Raw genomic sequence first — 15,322 nt, 5'->3', positions numbered from 1 at the left:
GGGCACCCAGGGAAGAGCCAAAGTACATACTCTTCTGAACCGTACTCCGGTGGACAAAAATCGGCATTGCGAATTTTGTACTTAATCGGGATATAATTTCTGTGTTTCATCGTCAATTTGATGGTTGAAGGGTTACAGTAAACCTGCTGTGGTGCATCGTAGTCTAACACTGGTCCCTCAGGAAAGAGCCAAAGTACATACTCTTCTAAACCGTACTCCTAGGGACAGAAATCGGAATTGCTAATTTTGCATTGAATCGGGATGCAATTCCTGTGTTTCATCGTCAATGTGATGGTCGAAGGGATACAGTAACCCTGCTGTGGTGCATCGTAGTTTAACACTGGGCCCCCTGGGATGAACCAAAGTACGTACTCTTCTAAACCGTACTCCTGTGGACAAAAATCGGCATTGCGAATTTTGTATTGAATCAGGATGCAATTTCTGTGTTTCATCGTCAATGTGATGGTCTTAGGGTTACAGTGAACCTGCTGTGGTGCATCGTATTCTAACACTGGGCCCTCAGGGAAAAGCCAAAGTACTTACTCATCTAAACCGTACTCCTAAGGACAGAAATCGGAATTGCCAATATTGTATTGAATCGGGATGCAATTCCTGTGTTTCATCGTCAATATGATGGTCGAAGGGTAACAGTAAACCTGCTGTGGTGCATCGTAGTCTAACACTGGGCCCCAAGGAATAGCCAAAGTACATACTGTTCTAAACCGTACTCATTAGGTTAGAAATCGGAATTGCGAATTTTGTATTGAATCGGGATGCAATTTCTGTGTTTCATCGTCAATGTGATGGTTGATGGGTTACAGTAAACCTGCTGTGGTGTATCGGATTCTAACACTGGGCCCCCAGGGAGGAGCCAAAGTACATACTCATCTAAACCATACTCCTGTTGACAGAAATCGGCATTGCGAATTTTGTATTGAGATGGGATGGAATTTCTGTGTTTCATCGTCAATGTGATGGTCGAAGGAATATAGTTAACCTGCTGTGGTGCATCAGAGTGTAACACCGGGCCCCCAGGGAAGAGTCAAAGTACATACTCTTCTAAACCGTACTCTTGTGGACAGAAATCGGCATTTTGAATTTTGTATTGAATCGGGATGCAATTTCTGTGTTTGATCGTCAATGTGATTGTCGAAGGATAACAGTAAACCTGCCGTGGTGCCTCGTAGTCTAACACTGGCCCCCAGGGAGTATTCTAAGTTCATACTCTTCTAAACCGTATTCCTAAGGACAGAAATAGGAATTGAGAATTTTGTATTGAATCGGGATGCAATTTCATTGTTTCATCGTCAATGTGATGGTCAATGGGTAACAGTAAACCTGCTGTGGTGCATCGTAGTCTAACATTGGGCCCCCGGGGAATAGCCAAAGTACATAATCTTCTAAACCGTACTCCTGTGGACAGAAATCGGAATTTCGAATATTGTATTGAATCGGGATGCAATTTCTGTGTTTCATCGTCAATGTGATGGTCGAAGGGTTACAGTAAACGTGCTGTGGTGCATCGAAGTCTAACACTGGGCCCCCAAGGAATAGCCAAAATACATACTCTTCTAAACTGTACTCCTGTGGACAGATATCAGCATTGCGAATTTTGTATTCAATCGGGATGCAATTTCTGTGTTTCATCGTCAATGTGATGGTCGAAGGGTAACAGTAATCTGCTGTGGTGCATCGTTGTCTAACACTGGGACCCCAGGGAATAGCCAAATTACATACTCTTCTAAACCGTACTCCTGTGGACAAAAGTCGGCATTGAGAATTTTGTATTGAATCGGGATGCAATTTCTGTGTTTCCTCGTCAATGTGATGGTCGAAGGGTTACAGTAAACCTGCCGTGGTGCATCGTAGTCTAACACTGGGCCCCCAGGGAATAGCCATGTACATACTCTTCTAAACTGTACTCCTGCGGACAGAAATTGGCATTGCGAATTTTGTATTGAATCGGGATGCAATTTCTGTGTTTCATCGTCAATGTGATGGTCTTAGGGTTACAGAAAACCTGCTGTGGTGCATCGGAGTCTAACACTGGTCTCCCAAGGAAGAGCCAAAGTACATACTCTTCTAAACCACACTCCTAAGGACAATAATCGTAATTGCGTATTTTATATTGAATCGGAATGCAATATCTGTGTTTTATCGTCAATATGATGGTCGAAGGGACACAGTAAACCCTCTGTGGTGCATCGGAGTCTACCACTGGGCCACCAGGGGAGATTCAAAGTACATACTCTTCTGAATCATACTCTTGTGGACACAAATCGGCATTTTGAATTTTGTATTGAATCGGGATGCAATTTCTGTGTTTCATCGTCAATGTGATGGTCGAAGGGTAACAGTAAACCTGCTGTGGTGCATCGTAGTCTAACACTGGGCCCCAAGGAACAGCCAAAGTACATACTCTTCATAAACCGTACTCCAAAGGACAGAAATCGGAATTGCCAATTTTGTATTGAATCGGGATGCACTTCCTGTGTTTCATCGTCAATGTGATGGTCGAAGGGATACAGTAACCCTGCTGTGGTGCATCGGAATCTAACACTGGGCCCCCTGGGATGAACCAAAGTACATTCTCTTCTAAACCTTAGTCCTGTGGACAGAAATCGGCATTGCGAATTTTGTATTGAATGGGGATGCAATTTCTGTGTTTCATCGTCAATGTGATGGTCGAAGGGTTACAGTACTGCATCGTAGTCTAACACTGGGCCCCCAGGGAAGAGCCAAAGTACATAATCTTCTAAACAGTACTCCTGTGGACAAAAATAGGCATTGCGAATTTTGTATTGAATCGGAATGCAATTTCTGTGCTTCATAGTCAATGTGATGGTCGAAGGGGTACAGTAAATTTGCTGAGGTGCATCGGAGTCTAACACTGAGCCCCCAGGGAAGAGCCAAAGTACATACTCTTCTAAACCGCACTCTTAGGGACTGAAATCGGCATTGCGAATTTTGTATTGAATCGGGATGCAATTTCTGTGTTTCATCGTCAATGTGATGGTCTAAGGGATACAGTATACCTGCTGTGGTGCATCGGAGTCTAACACTGGGCCCCCAAGGAAGAGCCAAAGTACATACTCTTCTAAAGCGTACTAATGTGGACAAAAACCGGCATTGCGAATTTTGTATTGAATCGGGATGCAATTTCTGTGTTTCATCATCAATGTGATGGTCGAAGGGTAACAGTAAACCTCCTGTGGTGCATCGTAGTCTAACACTGGGCCCCCAGGGAATAGCCAAATTACATACTCTTCTAAACCGTACTCCTGTGGACAAAAGTCGGCATTGAGAATTTTGTATTGAATCGGGATGCAATTTCTGTGTTTCATCGTCAATGTGATGGTCGAAGGGTTACAGTAAACCTGCCGTGGTGCATATTAGTCTAACACTGGGTCCCCAAGGAAGAGCCAAAGATCATACTCTTCTAAACCGTACTCGTGTGGACAGTAATCGGCATTGCGAATTTTGTATTGAATCGGGATGCAATTTATGTGTTTCATCGTCAATGTGATGGTCGAAGGGTAACAGTAAACCTGCTGTGGTGCATCGTAGTCTAACATTGGGCCCCCAGGGAATTACCAAAGTACATACTTTTCTAAACATTATTCCTGTGGACAGAAATCGGCATTGCGAATTTTGTTCTGAATCGGGATGCAATTTCTTTGTTTCATCGTCACTGTGATGGTCCAAGGGTTACTGTAGACCTGCTGTGGTGCATCGTAGTCTTATGCTGGGCCCCCAGAGAAGAGCCAAAGTACATACTCTTCTAAACCGTACTCCTAAGGACAGAAATCGGAATTGCGAAATTTGTATTGAATTGGAATGCGATTTCTGTGTTCCATCGTCAATATGATGGTCGAAGGGTTACAGTGAACCTGCTGTGGTGCATCGGAGCCTAACACTCAGCCCCCAGGCAACAGCCAAAGTACATACGCTTCTATACCGTACTCCTGTGGACAGAAATCGGCATTGCGAATTTTGTATTGAATCGGGATGCAATTTCTGTGTTTCATCGTCAATGTGATGGTCGAAGGGTAACAGTTAACCTGCTGTGGTGCATCGTAGTCTAACACTGGGCCCCCAGGGAATAGCCAAAGTACATACTCTTCTAATCTGTACTCCTGTGGACAGAAATAAGAATTGCGAATTTTGTATTGAATCGGGATGCAATTCCTGTGTTTCATCGTCAATGTGATGGGCGATGTGTTACAGTAAACCTGCTGTGGTGCATCGTAGTCTAATGCTGGGCCCCCAGAGAAGAGCCAAAGTACATACTCGTCTAAACCGTACTCCTAAGGACAGAAATCGGAATTGCGAAATTTGTATTGAATTGGAATGCGATTTCTGTGTTCCATCGTCAATATGATGGTCGAAGGTTTACAGTGAACCTGCTGTGGTGCATCGGAGTCTAACACTCATCCCCCAGGCAACAGCCAAAGTACTTACTGTTCTATACCGTACTCCAGTGGACAGAAATCGGCATTGCGAATTTTGTATTGAATCGGGATGCAATTTCTGTGTTTCATCGTCAATGTGATGGTTTAAGAGTTACAGTACCCCTGCTGTGGTGCACCGGAGTCTAACACTGGGCCCCAGGGAAGAACCAAAGTACATACTCTTCTAAACCGTACTCCTGTCGTCAGAAATCGGCATTGTGAATTTTGTATTGAAGCCGGATGCAATTTCTGTGTTTCATCATCAATGGGATGGTCGAAGGGTTACAGTAAACCTGCTGTGGTGCATCGTAGTCTAACACTGGGCCCCCTGGGAATAGCCAAATTACATACTCATCTAAACCGTACTCCTAAGGACAGAAATTGGAATTGCGAATTTTGTTCTGAGTCGGGATGCAATTTCTGTGTTTCATCGTCAATATGATGGTCGAAGGGTTACAGTAAACATGCTGTGGTGCATCGTAGTCTAACACTGGCCCCCAGGGATTAACCAAAGTACATAATTTTCTAAACCGTACTCCTGTGGACAGAAATCGGCATTGCGCATTTTGTATTGAATCTGGATGCAATTTCTTTGTTTTATCGTCACTGTGATGGTCCAAGGGTTACTGTAGAACTGCTGTGGTGCATCGTAGTCTAACACTGGGCCCCAAGGGAAGAGCCAAAGTACATAATCTTCTGAACCGTACTCCTGTGGACAGAAATTTGCATTGTGTATTTTGTATTGTATCCGGATGCAATTTCTGTGTTTCATCGTCAGTGTGATGGTCGAAGGGTAACAGTAAACCTGCTGTGGTGCATCGTAGTCTAACACTGGGCCCCAGGGAATAGCCAAAGTACATACTCTTCTAAACCGTACTCCTGTGGAGAGGTATCGGCATTGCGAATTTTGTATTAAATAGGGATGCAATTTCTGTGTTTCATCGCCAATGTGATGGTCGAAGGGTAACAGTAAACCTGCTGTGGTGCATCGTAGTCTAACACTTCGCCCCCAGGGAACAGCCAAAGTACATACACTTCTAAACTGTACTCCTGTGGACAGAAACCGCCATTGCGAATTTTGTATTGAATCGGGATGTAATTCCTGTGTTTCATCGTCAATGTGATGGTCAAGGGGTTACAGTGAACCTGCTGTGGTGCATTGGAGTCTAACACTCAGCCCCCAGGGAACAGCCAAAGTAAATACTCTTCTATACCGTACTCCTGTGGACAGAAATCGGCATTGCGCATTTTGTATTGAATCGGGATGCAATTTCTGTGTTTCGTCGTCAATGTGATGGTCGAAGGGTAACAGTAAACCTGCTGTGGTGCATCGTAGTTTAACATTGGTCCCCCATGGAATAGCCAAAGTACATACTCTTCTAAACCGTACTCCTGTGGACAGAAACCGCCATTGCGAATTTTGTATTGAATCGGGATGCAATTTCTGTGTTTCATCGTCAATTTGATGGTCGAAGGGTTACAGATAACCTGCTGTGGTGCATCGGAGTCTAACACTGGGCCCCTAGGGAAGATTCAAAGTACATACTCTTCTAAACCATACTCCTAAGGACAGAAACCGCCATTGCGAATTTTGTATTGAATCGGGATGCAATTTCTGTGTTTCATCGTCAATTTGATGGTCGAAGGGTTACAGTGAACCTGCTGTGGTGCATTGGAGTCCAACACTCAGCACCCGGGAACAGCCAAAGTACATATTCTTCTATACCGTACTCCTGTGGACAGAAATCGGCATTGCGAGTTTTGTATTGAATCGGGATGCAATTTCTGTGTATCATCATCAATGTGATGGTCGAAGGGTTACAGAAAACCTGCTGTGGTGCATCGGAGTCTAACACTGGGCCCCCAGGGAAGACCCAAAGTACATACTATTCTAAACCGTACTCATAAGGACAGATATCTGAATTGCGATTTTTGTATTCAATCGGGATGCCATTCCTGTGTTTCATCTTCAATTTGATGGTCAAAGGGATACAGTAAACCTGCTGTGGTGCATCGGAGTCTGACACTGGGACCCCAGGGAAGAGCCAAAGTACATACTCCTCTAAACCGGACTCTTGTGGACATAAATCGGCATAGCGAATTTTGTATTCAATCGGGATGCAATTTCTGTGTTGCATCGTCAATGTGATGGTCGAAGGGTAACAGTAAACCTGCTGTGGTGCATCGTAGTCTAACACTGGTCCCTCAGAAAAGAGCCAAAGTACATACTCTTCTAAACCGTACTCCTAAGGACAGAAATCGGAATTGCTAATTTTGTATTGAATCGGGATGCAATTCCTGTGTTTCATCGTCAATGTGATGGTTGAAGGGATACAGTAACCCTGCTGTGGTGCATCGTAGTCTAACACTGGGCCCCCTGGGATGAACCAAAGTACATACTCTTCTAAACCGTACTCCTGTGGACAAAAATCGGCATTGCGAATTTTGTATTGAATCGGGATGCAATTTCTGTGTTTCATCGTCAATGTGATGGTCTTAGGGTTACAGTAAACTTGCTGTGGTGCATCGTAGTCTAACACTGGGCCCTCAGGGAAGAGCCAAAGTACTTACTCTTCTAAACCGTACTCCTAAGGACAGAAATCGGAATTGCCAATATTGTATTGAATCGGGATGCAATTCCTGTGTTTCATCGTCAATATGATGGTCGAAGGGTAACAGTAAACCTGCTGTGGTGCATCGTAGTCTAACACTGGGCCCCAGGGAATAGCCAAAGTACATACTCTTCTCTACCGTACTCCTGTTGACAGAAATCGGCATAGCGAATTTTGTATTGAATCGTGATGCAAATTCTCTGTTTCATTGCCAATGTGATGGTCGAAGGGTAACAGTAAACCTGCTGTGGTGAATCGTAGTCTAACACTGGGCCCCAAGGAATAGCCAAAGTACATACTGTACTAAACCGTACTCATTAGGTTAGAAATCGGAATTGCGAATTTTGTATTGAATCGGGATGCAATTTCTGTGTTTCATCGTCAATGTGATGGTTGATGGGTTACAGGTAAACTATCTGTGGTGAATCGGAGTCTAACACTGGGCCCCCAGGGAGGAGCCAAAGTACATACTCATCTAAACCGTACTCCTGTTGACAGAAATCGGCATTGCGAATTTTGTATTGAAATGGGATGCAATATCTGTGTTTCATCGTCAATGTGATGGTCGAAGTAATATACTTGACCTGCTGTGGTGCATCAGAGTGTAACACCGGGCCGCAGCGAAGAGTCAAAGTACATACTCTTCTAAACCGTACTCTTGTGGACAGAAATCGGCATTTTGAATATTGTATTGAATCGGGATGCAATTTCTGTGTTTGATCGTCAATGTGATTGTCGAATGATAACAGTAAACCTGCCGTGGTGCCTCGTAGTCTAACACTGGCCCCCAGGGAGTATTCAAAGTTCATACTCTTCTAAACCGAACTCCTATGGACAGAAATCGGCATTGCTAATTTTGTATTTAATCGGGATATAATTTCTGTGTTTCACCGTCAATGTGATGGTCGAAGGGTTACAGTAATCCTGCTGTGGTGCATTGTAGTCTAACACTGGGCCCCCAGGGAAGAGCCAAATTACGTACTCTTCTAAACCGTGCACCTAAGGACAGAAATCGGAATTGCGAATTTTGTATTGAATCTGGATGCAATTTCTGTGTTTCATCGTCAATTTGATGGTTGAAGGGTTACAGTAAACCTGCTGTGGTGCATCGTAGTCTAACACTGGTCCCTCAGGAAAAAGCCAAAGTACATACTCTTCTAAACCGTACTCCTAAGGACAGAAATCGGAATTGCTAATTTTGTATTGAATCGGGATGCAATTCCTGTGTTTCATCGTCAATGTGATGGTCGAAGGGATACAGTAATCCTGCTGTGGTGCATCGTAGTCTAACACTGGGCCCCAGGGAATAGCCAAAGTACATACTCTTCTCTACCGTACTCCTGTTGACAGAAATCGGCATAGCGAATTTTGTATTGAATCGGGATGCAAATTCTGTGTTTCATTGCCAATGTGATGATCGAAGGGTAACAGTAAACCTGCTGTGGTGCATCGTAGTCTAACACTGGGCACCCAGGGAAGAGCCAAAGTACATACTCTTCTAAACCGTACTCCTGTGGAGAGAAATCGGCATTGCGAATTTTGTATTGAATCTGGATGCAATTTCTGTGTTTCATTGTCAATGTGATGGCCGAAGGGTGACGGTAAGCCTGCTGTAGTGCATCATAGTCTAACACTGGGCCCCTGGGAAGAGCCAAAGGTACATACTCTTCTAAACTGTACTCCTAATGACAGAAATAGGAATTGCGAATTTTGTATTGAATCGGGATGCAATTTCTGTATTTCATCGTCAATGTGATGGTCGAAGGGATACAGTGAATCTGCTGTGGTGCTTCGAAGTCTAACACTGGGCCCCCTGGGAAGAGCAAAGTACATACTCTTCTGAACCGTACGCCTGTGAACAGAAATCGGCATTGCGAATTTTGTATTGAATCGGGATTCAATTTCTGTGTTTCATCATAAATGTGATGGTCGAAGTGTGACAGTAAACGTGCTGTGGTGGATCGTAGTCTAACACTGGGCCCCCATGGAATAGCCAATGTACATAGTCTTCTAAACCGTACTCCTGTGGACAGAAATCGGCATTGCGAATTTTGTATTGAATCGGGATGCAATTCCTGTATTTCATCGTCAATATGTTTGTCAAAGGGGTACACTAAACCTGCTGTGGTGCATCGGAGTCTAACACTTGGCCCCCAGGGAAGAGCCAAAGTACATACTCTTCTAAACTGTACTTCTGTGGACAGAAATCGGCATTGCGAATTTTGTATTGAATCGGGATGCAATTTCTGTGTTTCATCGTCAATGTGATGGTTTAAGAGTTACAGTAACCCTGCTGTGGTGCATCGGAGTCTAACACTGGGCCCCAGGGAAGAACCAAAGTACATACTCTGCTAAACCGTACTCCTGTCGACAGAAATCATCATTGTGAATTTTGTATTGAATCCGGATGCAATTTGTGTGTTTCATCGCCAATGTGATGGTCGAAGGGTCACAGTAAACCCGCTGTGGTGCATCGTAGTCTAACACTGGGCCACCAGTGAATAGCCAAAGTACATTCTCTTCTAAACCGTACTCCTGTGGACAGAAATCGGCATTGCGAATTTTGTATTAAATGGGGATGCAATTTCTGTGTTTCATCGTCAATGTGATGGTCGAAGGGTTACAGTACTGCATCGTAGTCTAACACTGGGCTCTCAGGGAAGAGCCAAAGTACATAATCTTCTAAACAGTACTCCTGTGGACAAAAATCGGCATTGCGAATTTTGTATTGAATCGGGATGCAATTTATATGTTTCATCGTCAATGTGATGGTCGAAGGGTAACAGTAAACCTGCTGTGGTGCATCGTAGTCTAACACTGGGCCCCCAGAGAATTACCAAAGTACATAATTTTCTAAACCGTACTCCTGTGGACAGAAATCGGCATTGCGACTTTGGTATTGAATCGGGATGCAATTTCTTTGTTTCATCGTGACTGTGATGGTCCAAGGGTTACTGTAGACCTGCTGTGGTGCATCGTAGTCTAACACTGGGAGCCCAGGGAAGGGCCAAAGTACATACTTTTCTAAACCGTACTCCTGTGGACAGAAATTGGCATTGCAAATTTTGTATTGAATCGGGATGCAATTTCTGTGTTTCACCGCCCATGTGATGGTCGAAGGGTAATGGTAAACCTGCTGTGGTGCATCGTAGTCTAACACTGGGCCCCCAGGGAATAGCCAAAGTACATACTCTTCTAAACTGTACTCCTGTGGACAGAAATTGGCTTTGCAAATTTTGTATTGAATCGGGATGCAATTTCTGTGTTTCATCGTCAATGTGATGGTCTTAGGGTTACAGAAAACCTGCTGTGGTGCATCGGAGTCTAACACTGGGCTCCCAAGGAAGAGCCAAAGTACATACTCTTCTAAACCATACTCCTAAGGACAATAATCGTAATTGCGTATTTTATATTGAATCGGAATGCAATATCTGTGTTCCATCGTCAATATGATGGTCAAAGGGACACAGTAAACCCACTGTGGTGCATCGGAGTCTACCACTGGGCCCCTAGGGAAGATTCAAAGTACATACTCTTCTGAATCGTACTCCTGTGAACAGAATTCGGCATTGTGAATTTTGTATTGAATCGGGATGCAATTTCTGTGTTTCCTCGTCAATGTAATGGTCGAAGGGTAACAGTAATTCTGCTGTGGTGGATCGTAGTCTAACACTTGGCCCCCAGGGAAGAGCCAAAGTACGTACTCTTCTAAACTGTACTCCTGTGGACAGAAATCGGCATTGCGAATTTTGTATTAAATGGGGATGCAATTTCTGTGTTTCATCGTCAATGTGATGGTTTAAGAGTTACAGTAACCCTGCTGTTGTGCATCGGAGTCTAACACTGGGCCCCAGGGAAGAACCAAAGTACATACTCTTCTAAACCGTACTCCTGTCGACAGAAATCGGCATTGTGAATTTTGTATTGAATCCGGATGTAATTTATGTGTTTCATCGTCAATGTGATGGTCGAAGTGTCACAGTAAACCCGCTGTGGTGCATCGCAGTCTAACACTGGGCCACCAGTGAATAGTTAAAGTACATTCTCTTCTAAACCGTACTCCTGTGGACAGAAATCGGCATTGCGAATTTTGTATTGAATGGGGATGCAATTTCTGTGTTTCATCGTCAATGTGATGGTCGAAGGGTTACAGTACTGCATCGTAGTCTAACACTGGGCCCCCAGGGAAGAGCCAAAGTACATAATCTTCTAAACAGTACTCCTGTGGACAAAAATCGGCATTGCGAATTTTGTATTGAATCGGAATGCAATTCCTGTGTTTCATAGTCAATGTGATGGTCGAAGGGATACAGTAAACCTGCTGTGGTGCATCGGAGTCTAACACTGGGCCCCCAGGGAAGAGCCAAAGTACATACTCTTCTAAACCGTAGTCTTGTGGACTGAAATCGGCATTGCGAATTTTGTATTGAATCGGGATGCAATTTCTGTGTTTCATCGTCAATGTGATGGTCTAGGGGATACGGTAAACCTGCTGTGGTGCATCGGAGTCTAACACTGGGCCCCGAAGGAAGAGCCAAAGTACATACTCTTCTAAACTGTACTCCTGTGGACAAAAATCGGCATTGCGAATTTTGTATTGAATCGGGATGCAATTTCTGTGTTTCATCGTCAATGTGATGGTCGAAGGGTAACAGTAAACCAGCTGTGGTGCATCGTTGTCTAACACTGGGCCCCCAGCGAATAGCCGAAGTACATACTCTTCTAAACCGTACTCCTGTGGACAGAAGTCGGCATTGCGAGTTTTGTATCGAATCGGGATGCAATTTCTGTGTTTCATCGTCAATGTGATGGTCGAAGGGTTACAGTAAACCTGCCGTGGTGCATCGTAGTCTAACACTGGGTCCCCAAGGAAGAACCAAAGTACATACTCTTCTAAACCATACTCCTGTCGACAGAAATCGGCATTGCGAATTTTGTATAGAATCGGGATGCAATTTATGTGTTTCATCGTCAATGTGATCGTCGAAGGGTAACAGTAAACCAGCTGTGGTGCATCGTAGTCTAACACTGGGCCCCCAGGGAATAGCCAAAGTACATACTTTTCTAAACCGTACTCCTGTGGTCAGAAATCGGCATTGCGAATTTTGTATTGAATCGGGATGCAATTTCTCTGTTTCATCGTCACTGTGATGGTCCAAGGGTTACTAAGGACTTGCTGTGGTGCATCGTAGTCTAACACTGGGACCCCAGGGAGGAGCCAAAGTACAAAAGCTTCTATACCGTACTCGTGTGGACAGAATATGGCATTGCAAATTTTGTATTGAATCGGGATGCAATTTCTGTGTGTCACCGCCAATGTGATGGTCGAAGGGTAACTGTAAACCTGCTGTGGTGCATCGTAGTCTAACACTGGGCCCCCAGGGTAAAGCCAAAGTACATACTCTTCTAAACAGTACTCCTGTGGACAGAAATAAGCATTGCGAATTTTGTATTGAATCGGGATGCAATTCCTGTGTTTCATCGTCAATGTGATGGGCGAAGAGTTACAGTAAACCTGCTGTGGTGCATCGTAGTCTAATGCTGGGCCCCCAGGGAAGAGCCAAAGGACATACTCTTCTAAACCGTACTCCTAAGGACAAAAATAGGAATTCCGAATTTTGTATTGAATCGGGATGCATTTTCTGTATGTCATCGTCAATATGATGGTCGAAGGGATACAGTAAACCTGCTGTGGTACATCGGAGTCTAACACTCAGCCCCCAGGCAACAGCCAAAGTACTTACTCTTCTATACCGTACTCCTGTGGACAGAAATCGGCATTGCGAATTTTGTATTGATACGGGATGCAATTTCTGTGTTTCATCGTCAATGTGATGGTCGAAGGGTTACAGATAACCTGCTGTGGTGCATCGGAGTCTAACACTGTTCAACCAGGGAAGATTCAAAGTACATACTCTTCTAAACCATACTCCTGTGAACAGAAATCGGCATTGCGAATTTTGTATTGAATCGGGATGCAATTTCTGTGTTTCATCATCAATGTGATGGTCGAAGGGTTACAGTTAACCTGCTGTGGTGCATCGTAGTCTAACACTGGGCCCCCTGGGAATAGCCAAGATACATACTCTTCTAAACTGTACTCCTAAGGACAGAAATCGGAATTGCGAATTTTGTATTGAGTCGGGATGCAATTTCTGTGTTTCATCGTCAATATGATGGTCGAAGGGTTACAGTAAACCTGCTGTGGTGCGTCGGAGTCTAACACTCAGCCCCCAGGGAACAGCGAAAGTACATACTCTTCTAAACCGTACTCCTGTGGAGAGAAATCGGCATTGCGAATTTTGTATTGAATCTGGATGCAATTTCTGTGTTTCATCGTCAATGTGATGGCCGAAGGGATTAGGTAAGCCTGCTGTAGTGCATCATAGTCTAACACTGGGCCCCCAGGGAAGAGCCAAAAGTACATACTGTTCTAAACTGTACTCCTAAGGACAGAAATCGGAATTGCGAATTTTGTATTGAATCGGGATGCAATTTCTGTATGTCATCGTCAATATGATGGTCGGAGGGATACAGTAAACCCGCTGTGGTGCATCGAAGTCTAACACTGGGCCCCCAGGGAAGAGCAAAGTACATACTCTTCTGAACCGTACTCCTGTGAACAGAAATCAGCATTGCGAATATTGTATTGAATCGGGATGCAATTTCTGTGTTTCATCATAAGTGTGATGGTCGAAGGGTAACAGTAAACCTGCTGTGGTGGATCGTAGCCTAACACTGGGCCCCCATGGAATAGCCAAAGTACATACTCTTCTAAACCGTACTCCTGTGGACAAAAATCGGCATTGCGAATTTTGTATTGAATCGGGATGCAAATTCTGTGTTTCATCGTCAATGTGATGGTCGAAGGGTAACAGTAAACCTGCTGTGGTGCATCGTTGTCTAACACTGGGCCCCCAGGGAATAGCCAAAGTACATACTCTTCTAAACCTTACTCCTGTGGACAGAAGTCAGCATTGCGAATTTTGTATTGAATCGGGCTTCAATTTCTGTGTTTCATCGTCAATGTGATGGTCGAAGGGTTACAGTAAACCTGCCATGGTGCATCGTAGTCTAAAACTGGGTCCCCAAGGAAGTGCCAAAGTACATACTCTTCTAAACCGTACTCCTGTGGACAGTAACCGGGATTGCGAAATTTGTATTGATTCCGAATGCAATTTATGTGTTTCATCGTCAATGTGATGGTCGAAGGGTAACAGTAAACCTGCTGTGGTGAATCGGAGTCTAACACTGGGCCCCCAGAGAATTACCAAAGTACATAATTTTCTAAACCGTACTCCTGTGGACAGAAATCGGCATTGCGAATTTTGTATTGAATCGGGATGCAATTTCTTTGTTTCATCGTCACTCTGATGGTCCAAGGGTTACTGTAGATCTGCTGTGGTGCATCGTAGTCTAACACTGGGACCCAAGGGAAGAGCCAAAGTACATACTCTTCTAAACCGTACTCCTGTGGACAGAAATTGGCATTGCGAATTTTGTATTGAATCGGGATGCAATTTCTGTGTTTCACCGCCAATGTGATGGTCGAAGGTTAACGGTAAACCTGCTGTGGTGCATCGTAGTCTAACACTGGGCCCCCAGGGAGTAGCCAAAGTACATACTCTTCTAAACTGTACTCCTGTGGACAGAAATAAGCATTGCGAATTTTGTATTGAATCGGGATGCAATTCCTGTGTTTCATCGTCAATGTGATCGGCGAGCGGTTACAGTAAACCTGCTGTGGTACATCGTAAACTAATGCTGGGCCCCCAGGGAAGGGCCAAAGGACATACTCTTCTAAACCGTACTCCTAAGGACAGAAATCGGAATTGCGAATTTTGTATTGAATTGGAATGCGATTTCTGTGATCCATCGTCAATATGATGGTCGAAGGGTTACAGTGAACCTGCTGTGGTGCATCGGAGTCTAACACTCAGCCTCCACGCAACAGCCAAAGTACAAACTCTTCTATACCGTACTCCTGTGGACAGAAATCGGCATTGCGAATTTTGTATTGAATCGGGAAGCAGTTTCTGTGTTTCATCGTCAATGTGATGGTCCAAGGGTTACAGATAACCTGCTGTGGTGCATCGGAGTCTAACTCTGGGCCCCCAGGGAAGATTCAAAGTACATACTCTTCTAAACCATAGTCCTAAGGACAGTAATCGGAATTGCGAATTTTGTATTGAATCGGAATGCAATTTCTGTGTATCATCGTCAATATGATGGTCGAAGGGATACAGTAAACCTGCTGTG

Source organism: Schistocerca cancellata, chromosome 6 (genome assembly GCF_023864275.1).
Source record: "Schistocerca cancellata isolate TAMUIC-IGC-003103 chromosome 6, iqSchCanc2.1, whole genome shotgun sequence".
In the NCBI taxonomy this organism is placed as follows: Eukaryota; Metazoa; Arthropoda; class Insecta; order Orthoptera; family Acrididae; genus Schistocerca; species Schistocerca cancellata.
Note: the sequence above shows the minus strand (reverse complement) of the source record.